The sequence below is a fragment of the Grampus griseus genome (genome assembly GCF_964374135.1).
Source record: "Grampus griseus genome assembly, chromosome: 3".
In the NCBI taxonomy this organism is placed as follows: domain Eukaryota; kingdom Metazoa; phylum Chordata; class Mammalia; order Artiodactyla; family Delphinidae; genus Grampus; species Grampus griseus.
In genome coordinates, this window is record NC_139019.1 from 156,258,050 (window position 1) to 156,270,256 (window position 12,207).

Here is a 12,207-nt window from a genome sequence, read left to right on the forward strand (position 1 = left end):
AAAATTTAAGAAATCATGAGAGATACTGTACACCTCTATATAAATAAATTCAAAATGAAAAGTATCACTTTTTAGGAAATAACTAATTTACCAAAACTAACCACAGTAGAGACAGAAGACTAGAGACCAGTTTCCATAGAAGAAATGGGGAAATTTAAGAAAAAATTCTCCATCCTAGTAAAAGTCCTTAGCTGAGATGGCCTCCTTGGGAATCATATCAGACCTTCAACCACAGGATTGTCCCAGTGCTGTCCATGCTGTTCCAGACACAGACAAGGGAGCAGAATGTTGTGAAGACAAAAACTGATCACACAGAAAACAATTAAGACAATCCAACTTGTCAATTAAAAAAAAATCCTGATGAAAGATTAACAAACAATTCAACATTATTTTTTAAATAGTACATTATAATCATGTAGGATTTATTCCAGTAATGCAAAGATGATTAAGTATTAGAAAACCGATAGATATAATTCACCATACTAATTGCTTTTCTAAGGAGAATAAAATTAATGACAAGGTGCTTAACAAATTCAAAACCCATTTCCAACTTTTAAAAAAGGAATCAATGGATAATAAGATATATATACCTCAGCCTAAATGTTAGCACTTTCCTTAGTGAAGAAACATTGAGTGCCTTTCTGCTGAAGTTAGGGTCACAGAAATGTTGCTCCTCTATCCCCTGCTGCTTAATTAACACCGTATTGGAAGATTGGCCACCACAGCGGCACAAGAGGATCAACCAGGGAAATGGAAAAGAGCCTTTAAAACTACCTCCTATTATAAAAAGAGAGCATATCTGGAACACCCAAGAGAAAACTATGAAACTACCACAAATAGTAAGAAAATTCGGTAAAGTCATTAGATAAAACATGACAAAACCAGTCTATATTCCAGTTAGAAGTTACATAATGGAAGACAAGACTCCAATTATAATAACGAAAGAGATAAGATACCTATGACCTTAACAAGAAATGTGAACATAGATATGAGGAAATCTTTAAAATACTCCTGGGGGAAAAAAAAAACCAAAACAAAACATCACACATACATACAAAAGAAAAAGATTTGGATGAATGATAAGGCAGCCTATATTCTTGAACAGATCAACTCAAAATGTGTGTGTGTATTTTTTTTCTGGAGCTAGATAAATTGATTTCAGAGTTTGTATCAAAACACAAAAAAGTGAGAAAACCCAGGAATAAAACTAAATATGAAGGCCATGGTGGGGACTAACCCAGCAGAAATTAAAATATCCCATAAAGATGCTGCAATTATAACATGTTGTAAAGACTTGACAGTTTGTGTCTGTGCATACACACCAGTGGATAAAACACTCAGAACTGGGCCCAAGTACATGTTGGAAAATCAGTATATGGGAAATGTGTCACTTTAAATCACTGAAGGTATTTAAGTTTTCAAAAGTGCAATTCGGCATGGCCATAAAAAGTTGGTCCCAGAAACAGTATACATCCTGACCAAGTAGACTTTATTCCAGGAATTTTGGAATGATTGAACACTACAATTATTTTAATAGTCAAAACATAACCACATTCATTCCATGCAACAGTCACAAAATATTTGTTGAACACTGCTGTGTGCCAAGCACTGTCAGGACCTTGGAGTGACAAGAGGCACCTTGGCGTGAAGATGAGATGAAGCTGCACTCGGGGCCAGAGCAATGCATTCCCATCATTGTGATCTGTGATGTTTGCAACACTTGAGTATTTTAACAGCAATTGGTTAAGACAAACTTTAACTGCATTTGGTGTCTTTCCCTGCCTTTCCTTCATTCTCATCCAGGGCCACTGGGGATCCAGTTAAGGGAGAGTCAGTGTGTGATACATCTTCCCACATTGCACTTATTTACATGGTATACATCCTTCTGTGAAAAGGTGAGTAACTGCTAGCCATTTGGGTGTAGCAATGCTGCCAGGAACACTCACGTCCTGTACTGTGCGGCACAGAGGCACAAGCTCGTCTGCAAGCGAGAGTTTAGTTCTTACCACACAGGTCAAGATGGAAGCTCTCTGCTGTCAGGAATATAGCTAATAATGCAGCATGTGCAGTAGTAAACATACTAAACATCTCCTGTTTGAATGGAATTTCAGGAAGTACAACTTACAAATCCCTGTGTCAGTTGGCCAGAAAACTTAAAGTACACAATGGCAAAGTGGCCATTGAAGCTGAGTGCTTCATGCATCCCAGATGACCTGCATGCCTTAGTTCCTCTTCCTGGTCTGCCTTGGCAAAGTTTTGTTGGTTCCTGGTGAAAAACAACACACTGTGGCTGCAGATGCAGCCAAACTGCCTGGAAAAGTAAGTGCTCCAATGACACAACTCCTACACACGTCAGTGCATCAGTGACCACCACTCAGTAGAACAAAGTGGCAACTTAAAATGCATCTTGAATTGCTCTTGTGGAGGCCTTAATATCAAATTAATTTGTACATTTTTTCAGTATTCTTGATCATATTAAAATGCAAATAATGACAGGCAGGGAGTAACCTAGTCAAACAATAATCAAGAGAAAAAGAAGCCAAAAATGCAAACCAGAAAAAAAAAGAAAAGACTTCAGAGACAAAACTTCTCTTATTACATCCAAATGCAAACTAAAGACTCTGGTAGTCAAAATCATGAAGGAAATAAGGATGACAGTCATGAGAACCAGTTGAGAGAGAATGGAAATGACAACAGAAGAGTCGAAGCAGTTTATGAGAACAAGGACATTCTAATCATGAACTGAAACAGCAGAAGTGAAAGTGACAACACATAGTGAGAGGGCCAGAAGGGTGGGCACAGCTGGTTGTTTTGATGAATTTGTTGATCTTGGTAAGTCCCATGTTCTTCCACTGTGAGTGCAGTTCATCAACACTGCTAATGTGAAAGAATTTGTTTTTCAGGCATGATCACAATAATATTTACGAGAATCGAAGAGAACACACATCTAGAAGGTTCAACCAATGTTTAAACAAGGTATTAGGTGGTCAAACTTTTATGATGTCTTGGTAAGTTCTCCAAGACTAAAGTTTCCACTTACTGTTTTGTTTTAAACTTTTTTCTTTTTTTATTGTGGTAAATACACATAACGTAAAAATTAGCATTTAGACCATTTAAAAGTGTACAGTTATTTCAGTGGCATTAAGTTCAGTTTACGTTGTTGCACAACCATCACCACTACTCATCACCAGAACTTTTTCACCTTCCCAAACTGAAACTCTTTGCCCATTAAACAATAACTCTTATTCCCTCCTTCCCTAGTCCCTGGAACCCACCATTCCACTTTCTGTCTCTATGAATTTGCTACTCCAAGAAACTCATATAAGCAGAATGACACAGTATTTGTCATTTTGTGTCTGACATTTCACTTAGCATAATGTTTTCAGGGTTCTTCCATGTTGTAATCTGTACCAGAATTTACTTCCTTTTAAGAGTGAATAATATTCCATCAGATGTATACACTACATTTTGTTTGTCCATTCGTCTGTCATTGGGCATTTGCGTTGTTTCTACCTTTTGGCTAATGTGAATAATGCTGCTATGCACATTTGTGTACATACAAATATCTGAGTCCTGCTTTCAATTCTTTTGTGTATATACCCAGAAGTAGAATTGCTGGATCATATGGTAATTCCATACTTAATTTTTTGAGGAACTTCCATACTGTTTTCACAGCAGGTGCACCATTTTACATTCTCAGCAGCAATGTACAAGGGGTCCAACTTCTCCACAACTTGAAAACGCTTGTTTTCTGATTTTTTATAATAGCCATTCTAATGTATGTGTAGTCTTGTGTTTGGATTTACGTTTCCCTAATTATTAGTGATGTTAAACATCTCTTCATGTGTTTATTGGCCATTTCTTTGGAGAAATGTTTATTCAAACCCCTTGCCCATTTTTTGTTTGGTTGCTTTCTGTTGTTGTAGAGTTTTAGGCATTGTTTATATATTCTGAATATTAATCCTTTATGTGATTTGCAAATATTTTTTCCAATTCTGTGGTTTGCCTCTTTACTCATTTTTAGATTTTTTATTGTGGCAAAATACACATAACATAAAGCTTACCATCTTAACCATTTTTAGTGTACATTTCAGTGGTATGAAATACATTCATATTGTGTGCAGCCATCACCAACATCCATATCTTTTCATCTTGTAAAACTAAGACTGTATTTATTAATGACTCTCCACTTCCCTTCCCCCAATCCTGCAATCCTCATTCTACTTTCTGTCTCTGAATTTGACTGCTATAGGATCATATAAGTGGAATCGTACAGCATTTGCTCTTGGAATCATACAGTATTTATTCTTTCGTGACCAGCTTCTTCCACTGAGCATGTCCTCAAGATTCATCCATGTTGTAGCATATATCAGAATTTCCTTCCTTTATTGAGCTGAAACTATTCCATTGCCAACATTTATGTTCTGGTTTTTGATAGCAAGCATCCTAATGGGTGCGAGGTGATATCTCATTGCTTTTGATTTGCATTTCTCTAATGAGCATCTTTTCACGTACTTGTTGGCCATTGGTATACCATCTTTAGAGAAATGTCTATTTAACTCTTTGCTGATTTTTAAAATCAGGTTGTTTCTTTTTGTTGAGTTATAAGTGTTCTTTGTATACTCTGGGTATTAACTCATCACATATATGATTTGCAAATATTTTCTCCCATTCTATAGGGTGCCTTCTAACTCTGCTGATTATGCCCTTTGATGCACACTTTTTAAATTTAGTGTAAACCATTTGTCTATATTTGCTTTGCCTTTACTTGTGGTGTCATATCCAAAAAATATCATTGCCAAATCCAATTTCATAAAGTTTTTCTCCTACGTTTTCTTCTGGGACTTTATTAGCTTAAGGTCTTATGTTTAGGTCTTTAATCCATTTTGAATTAATTATTGTATATGATATAAGACAAGGGCTCAATTTTTAAAAAATGAAGTACAGTTGATTTACAATGTTGTGTTAGTTTCAGGTGTACAGCAATATATATTCTTTTGCAGATTCTTTTCCGTTATAATTTATTACAATTTATCTCTCCCCCACACCCCACTATCCCCTTTGTTAACCATAAGTTTGTTTGCTCCTAAGTATTTTGTTCTTTTTGATACTATGGTAAATTGAGTTATTTTCATAATTGCATTTTTGGATTATTTGTTGCTAGTGTACAGAAATACAATTTATTACTGTCTATTATTCTTATGGCCTACAACTATTATTAGTTAGAACATATTTTTTATTTTTTATTGAAGCATACTGGATTTGCAATATTAGTTTCAGGTATACAGCCTTTGATTCAGATATATATGTATATATATATATATTCTTTTTCAGATTCTTTTCCATTATAGGTTATTACAAGATATTAAATATAGTTCCCTGTGCTATACAGTAGGTCCTTGCAGTTTATCTATTTTATATATAGTAGTATGTATCTGTTAATCTCAAACTCCTAATTTGTGCCTCCCCACCTTTTCCCTTTGGCAACCTTAAGTTTGTTTTCTGTGTCTGTGAGTCTATTTCTGTTTTGTAAATAAGTTCATTTGTATCATTTTTTTTTTAGATTCCACATGTAAATGATACCACATGATATTTGTCTTTTTCTGTCTGACTTACTTCACTTAGTACGATAATCTCTAGGTCCATCCATGTTGCTGCAAATGGCATTATTTCATTCTTTTTATGGATGACTAATATTCCATTGTTATATATATACCATATCTTCTTTATCTATTCACATGTTGATGGATATTTAGGTTGCTTCCATATCTTGGCTATTGTAAACAGTGCTGTTATGAACATTGGGGTGCATGTATCTTTTCAAATTAGAGTTTTTATCTTTTCCAGATTTAGGTGCAGGAGTGGGATTGTGTGATCATATGGTAACTATTTAGTTTTTTAAGGAACCTCCATACTGTTCTCCACAGTGGCTGTACCAATATACATTCCCACCAACAGTGTAGGAGGGTTCCCTTCTCTCCATACCCTCTCCAGCATTTATTGTTTGTAGATTTTTGATGATGGCCATTCTGACTGTGTGAGATGATAACTCATTGTAGTTTTGATTTGCATTTCTCAAATAATTAGCCATGTTGAACATCTTTTCATGTGCCTCTTGGCGATCTGTATGTCTTCTTTGGAGAAATGTCTATTTAGGTCACCATTTCTTGACTGGGTTGTTTGTTTTTATGCAATTAAGTCACATGAGCTGTTTGTAAATTTTGGAGACTAGTCCCTCATTGGTCGCATCATTTGTAAATATCTTCTCCCATTCTGTGGGTTGTCTTTTTCGTTTTGTTTATGGTTTCCTTTGCTGTGCAAAAGCTTTTGAATTTAATTAGGTCTCATTTGCTTATTTTTGTTTTTATTTCCGTTACTCTGGAAGACAGATCGAAAAAGATATTGCTGTGATTTATGTCAGAGAGTGTTCTGCCTATGTTTTCCTCTAAGAGTTTTATAGTAATAAACTTTTAGCCAGACTCATCAAGAAAAGAAGGGAGGGGGCTCAAATCAATAAAATTAGAAATGAAAAAAGAGAAGTTACAACGGACACCACAGAAATACAAAGAATCATAAGAGACTACTACAAGCAACTGTATGCCAAAAAAATCGACAGCCTGGATGAAATGGACAAATTCTTAGGAAGGTACAATCTCTGAACCAGGAAGAAATAGAAAATATGAACAGACCACCACAAGTACTGAAATTGAAACTGTGATTAAAAAACTCCCAACAAACAAAAGTCCAGGACCTGATGGCTTCACAGGTGAATTCTACTAAACATTTAGAGAAGAGTTAACACATATCTTTCTGAAAAGGTTCCAAAAACTTGCAGAGGAAGGAACACTCCCAAACTGTTCTATGAGGGCACCATCACCCTGATACCAAAACAAGACAAAGATACCACAAAAAAAGAAAATTAGAGGCCAATATCACTGAACAACATAGATGCAAAAATCCTCAACAAAATACTGGCAAACTGAATCCAACAATACATTAAAAGGATCATACACAATGATGAAGTGGAATTTATCCCAGGGATGCAAGTATTTTTCAATATCCACAAATCAGTCAAAGAGTTAGACCACATCAACAAATAGAATAAAAGCCATATGATCTCCCTCCCTCCCACCGTCCCTATCCCACCCCTCTAGGTGGGAGGGAGGGAAACGCAAGAGGGAAGAGATATGGGGACATATGTATATGTATAACTGATTCACTTTATTATAAAGCAGAAACTAACACACCATTGTAAAGCAATTGTCCTCCAATAAAGATGTTTAAAAAAAACAATTTGAACATACAACAAAAAATTAAAAAAAATAAACTTCTAGGATACACAAATAAACCTAAATTTTGATGCTAAAATTTAAAAAAACATATGGTCACCTCAATAGATGCAGAAAAAGCTTTTGACAAAATTCAACGCCCATTTATCATAAAAACTCTCCAGAAAGTAGGCATAGAAGGAACATACATCAACATAATAAAGGCCATATGTGACAAACCTACAGCTGACATCATTCTCAATGGTGAAAAGCTGAAAGCATCTCCTCTAAGATCAGGAACAAGACAAGGATGTCCACTCTTGCCACTTTTATTCAACATAGTTTTGGAAGTCCTAGCTATGGCAATCAGAGAAGAAAAAGAAATAAAAGGAATCCAAATTGGAAAAGAAGAAGTTAAACTGTCACTGTTTGCAGGTGACATGATACTATACATAGAAGATCCTAAAGACACTACCATAAAACTGCTAGAGCTCATCAATGAATTCAGTAAAATTGCAGGTTACAAAATTAATACACAGAAATCTGTTGCATTTCTATACACTAACAAGAAAGATCAGAAAGAGAAATTAAAGAAACAGTCCCACTACCATCGCATCAAAAAGAATAAAATACCTAGGAATAAACCTACCTAGGGAGGCAAAAGACCTGTACTTGGAAAACTACAAGACACTAGTGAAAGAAATCAAAGACACAAAGAACTGGAAAGATATACCATGTTCTTGGATTGGAAGAATTAATATTGTTAAAATGACCATACTACCCAAGCAATCTACAGAGTCAATGCAATCCCTATCAAATTACCAATGGCATTTTTTACAGATCTAGAACCAAAAGTTTTTAGATTTGTATGGAGACACAAAAGACCCCGAATAGCCAAAGCAATCTTGAGAAAGAAAAATGGAGCTGGAGGAATCAAGCTCCCTGACTTCAGACTATACTAAAAAACTACAGTAATCAAGACAGTATGGTACTGGCACAAAAGCAGAGATATAGATCAATGGAACAGGATAGAAAGCCCAGAAATAAATCCCTGCACCTGTAGTCACTTAATCTATGACAAAGGAGGCAAGACTATACAATGGAGAAAAGACTGTCTCTTTAATAAATGGTGCAGGGAAAACTGGACAGCTACATGTAAAAGAACGAAATTAGAACATTCTCTGACACCATACACAAAAAAAACTTAAAATGGATTAAAGACCTAAATATAAGATTGGATATTATAAAACTCCTAGAGGAAAACATAGGTAGAACATTTTTTGACATAAGTTGCAGCAATATTTTCTTGGATCCATCTCCTAGAGTAACGGAAATAACGAAAGTAAACAAATGGGGTCTAATTAAATTCAAAAGCTTTTGCACACAAAGAAAACCATAAACAAAACAAAGATACAACCCACAGAATGGGAGAAAAAAATTTGCAGATGATGCCACTGACAAGGGGTTTATCTCCAAAACTCACAAACAGCTCATGCAGCTCAATAGCAAAAAAAACAAACAACCCAATCAAAAAAATGGGTGGAAGACCTAAATAGACATTTCTCCAAAGAAGACATACAGATGGCAATAGGCACATGAAAAGATGCTCAACATGGCTAATTATTAGAGAAATGCAAATCAAAACTACAATGAGGTATCACCTCACACCAGTCACAATGGGTATCATCAAAAAGTACTAACAATAAATGCTGGAGAGGGTGTGGATAAAAGAGAACCCTCCTACACTGTTGGTGAGAATGTAACTTGGTGTAGCCACTATGGAGAACAGTATGAAGTTTCCTTAAAAAAACTAAAAATAGAGCTACCATATGATCCAGCAATCCCACTCCTGGGCATACATCCAGAGAAAAGCATGGTCAAAAGTATACATCCACCCCAATATTCATTGCAATGTTGTTTGCAATAGCCAAGACATGGAAGCAACCTAAATGTCCACTGATAGATGAATGGATAAAGAAGATATGGTATATATGTACAATGGAATATTACTCAGTCATTAAAAAGAATGAAATAATGCCATTTGCAGCAACATAGATGGACCTGGAGATTATAATACTAAGTGAAGTAGGTCAAACAGAGAAAGACAAATATCTTATGACATCACTTATATGTGGAATCTAAAAAAAATGATACAAATGAGCTTATTTCCAAAACAGAAACAGACTCACAGACTTACAAAACAAATTTATTGTTACCAAAGGGGAAAGGTAGAGGGGGAGGGATAAATTGGGACTCTGGGATTGACATATACACACTGCTGTATTTAAAATGGATAACCAACAAGGACGTACTGTATAGCACATGGACTCTGCTCAATATTCTGTAATAACGTAAATGGGAAAAGAATTTGAAAAAGAATAGGTATACGTATATGTATAACTGAATCACTTTGCTGTACACCTGAAACTAACACAACACTGCAAATAAACTATAGTCCAAAATAAAATTAAAATTTTAAAAATAAAATAAAGTAAAAGACTGCATAACAGAACATACGATTAGGGTGGAGGAGGTAGAGCTATATGCAAATCAATCAATGTGATAAACCATACTAACAAATTGAAGGAGAAAAACCATATGATCATCTCAATAGATGCAGAAAAAGCTTTCAACAAAATTCAACACCCATTTATGATAAAAACCTGGCAGAAAGTAGGCATAGAGGGAACTTTCTTCAACATAATAAAGGCCATATATGACAAACCCACAGCCAACATCGTCCTCAATGGTGAAAAACTGAAAGCATTTCCACTAAGATCAGGAACAAGACAAGGTTGCCCACCCTCGCCACTCTTATTCAACATAGTTTTGGAAGTTTTAGCCACAGCAATCAGAGAAGAAAAGGAAATAACAGGAATCCAAATCAGAAAAGAAGAAGTAAAGCTGTCACTGTTTGCAGATGACATGATACTATACATAGAGAATCCTAAAGATGCTACCAGAAAACTACTAGAGCTAATCAATGAATTTGGTAAAGTAGCAGGATACAAAATTAATGCACAGAAATCTCTGGCATTCCTATACACTAACAACGAAAATCCTGAAAGAGAAATTAAGGAAACACTCCCATTTACCACTGCAACAAAAAGAATAAAATACCTAGGAATAAACCTACCTAAGGAGTAGGTTTCTGTATGCAGAAAATTATGACACTGATGAAAGAAATTAAAGATGATACAAATAGATGGAGAGATATACCATGTTCTTGGATTGGAAGAATCAACATTTTGAAAATGACTCTATTACCCAAAGCAATCTACAGATTCAATGCAATCCCTATCAAACTACCACTGACATTTTTCACAGACGTAGAACAAAAAATTTCACAATTTGTATGGAGACACAAAAGACCCTGAATAGCCAAAGCAATCTTGAGAATGAAAAACGGAGCTGGAGGAAGCAGGCTCCCTGACTTCAGACTATACTACAAAGCTACAGTAATCAAGACAGTATGGTACTGGCCCAAAAACAGAAATATAGATCAATGGAACAGGATAGAAAGCCCAGAGATAAACTCACGCACATATGGTCACCTTATCTTTGATAAAGGAGGCAGGAATGTACAGTGGAGAAAGGACAGCCTCTTCAATAAGTGGTGCTGGGAAAACTGGACAGGTACATGTAAAAGTATGAGATTAGATCACTCCCTAACACCATACAAAAATAAGCTCAAAATGGATTAAAGACCTAAATGTAAGGCCAGAAACTATCAAACTCTTAGAGGAAAACATAGGCAGAACACTGTATGACATAAATCACAGCAAGATCCTTTCTGACCCACCTCCTAGAGGAATGGAAATAAAAACAAAAATAAACAAATGGGACCTAATGAAACTTCAAAGTTTTTGCACAGCAAAGGAAACCGTAAACAAGACCAAAAGACAACCCTCAGAATGGGAGAAGATATTTGCCAGTGAAGCAACTGACAAAGGATTAATCTCCAAAATTTACAAGCAGCTCATGCAGCTCAATAACAAAAAAACAAACAACCCAATCCAAAAATGGGCAGAAAACCTAAATAGACATTTCTCCAAAGAAGATATACAGAGTGCCAACAAACACATGAAAGAATGCTCAACATCATTAATCATTAGAGAAATGCAAATTAAAACTACAATGAGATATCATCTCACACCAGTCAAAATGGCCATCATCAAAAAATCTAGAAACAATAACTGCTGGAGAGGGTGTGGAGAAAAGGGAACACTCTTGCACTGCTGGTGGGAATGTGAATTGGTACAGCCACTATGGAGAACAGTATGGAGGTTCCTTAAAAAACTATAAATAGAACTACCATATGACCCAGCAATCCCACTACTGGGCATATACCCTGAGAAAACCATAATTCAAAAAGAGTCATGTACCAAAATGTTCATTGCAGCTCTATTTACAATAGCCCGGAGATGGAAACAACCTAAGTGTCCATCATCGGATGAATGGATAAAGATGATGTGGCACATATATACAATGGAATATTACTCAGCCATAAAAAGAAACGAAACTGAGCTATTTGTAATGAGGTTGATAGACCTAGAGTCTGTCATACTGAGTGAAGTAAGTCAGAAAGAGAAAAACAAATACCGTATGCTAACACATATATATGGAATCTAAGGGGAAAAAATGTCATGAAGAACCTAGGGGTAAGATGGGAATAAAGACACAGACCTACTAGAGAATGGACTTGAGGATATGGGGAGTGGGAAAGGTAAGCTGTGACAAAGCGAGAGAGAGGTATGGACATATATACACTACCAAACGTAAGGTAGATAGCTAGTGGGAAACAGCCGCATAGCAGATTGAGATCAGCTTGGTGCTTTGTGACCGCCTGGATGGGTGGGATAGGGAGGATGGGAAGGAGGTAGACCCAAGAGGGAAGAGATATGGGAACATATGTATATGTATAACTGATTCACTTTGT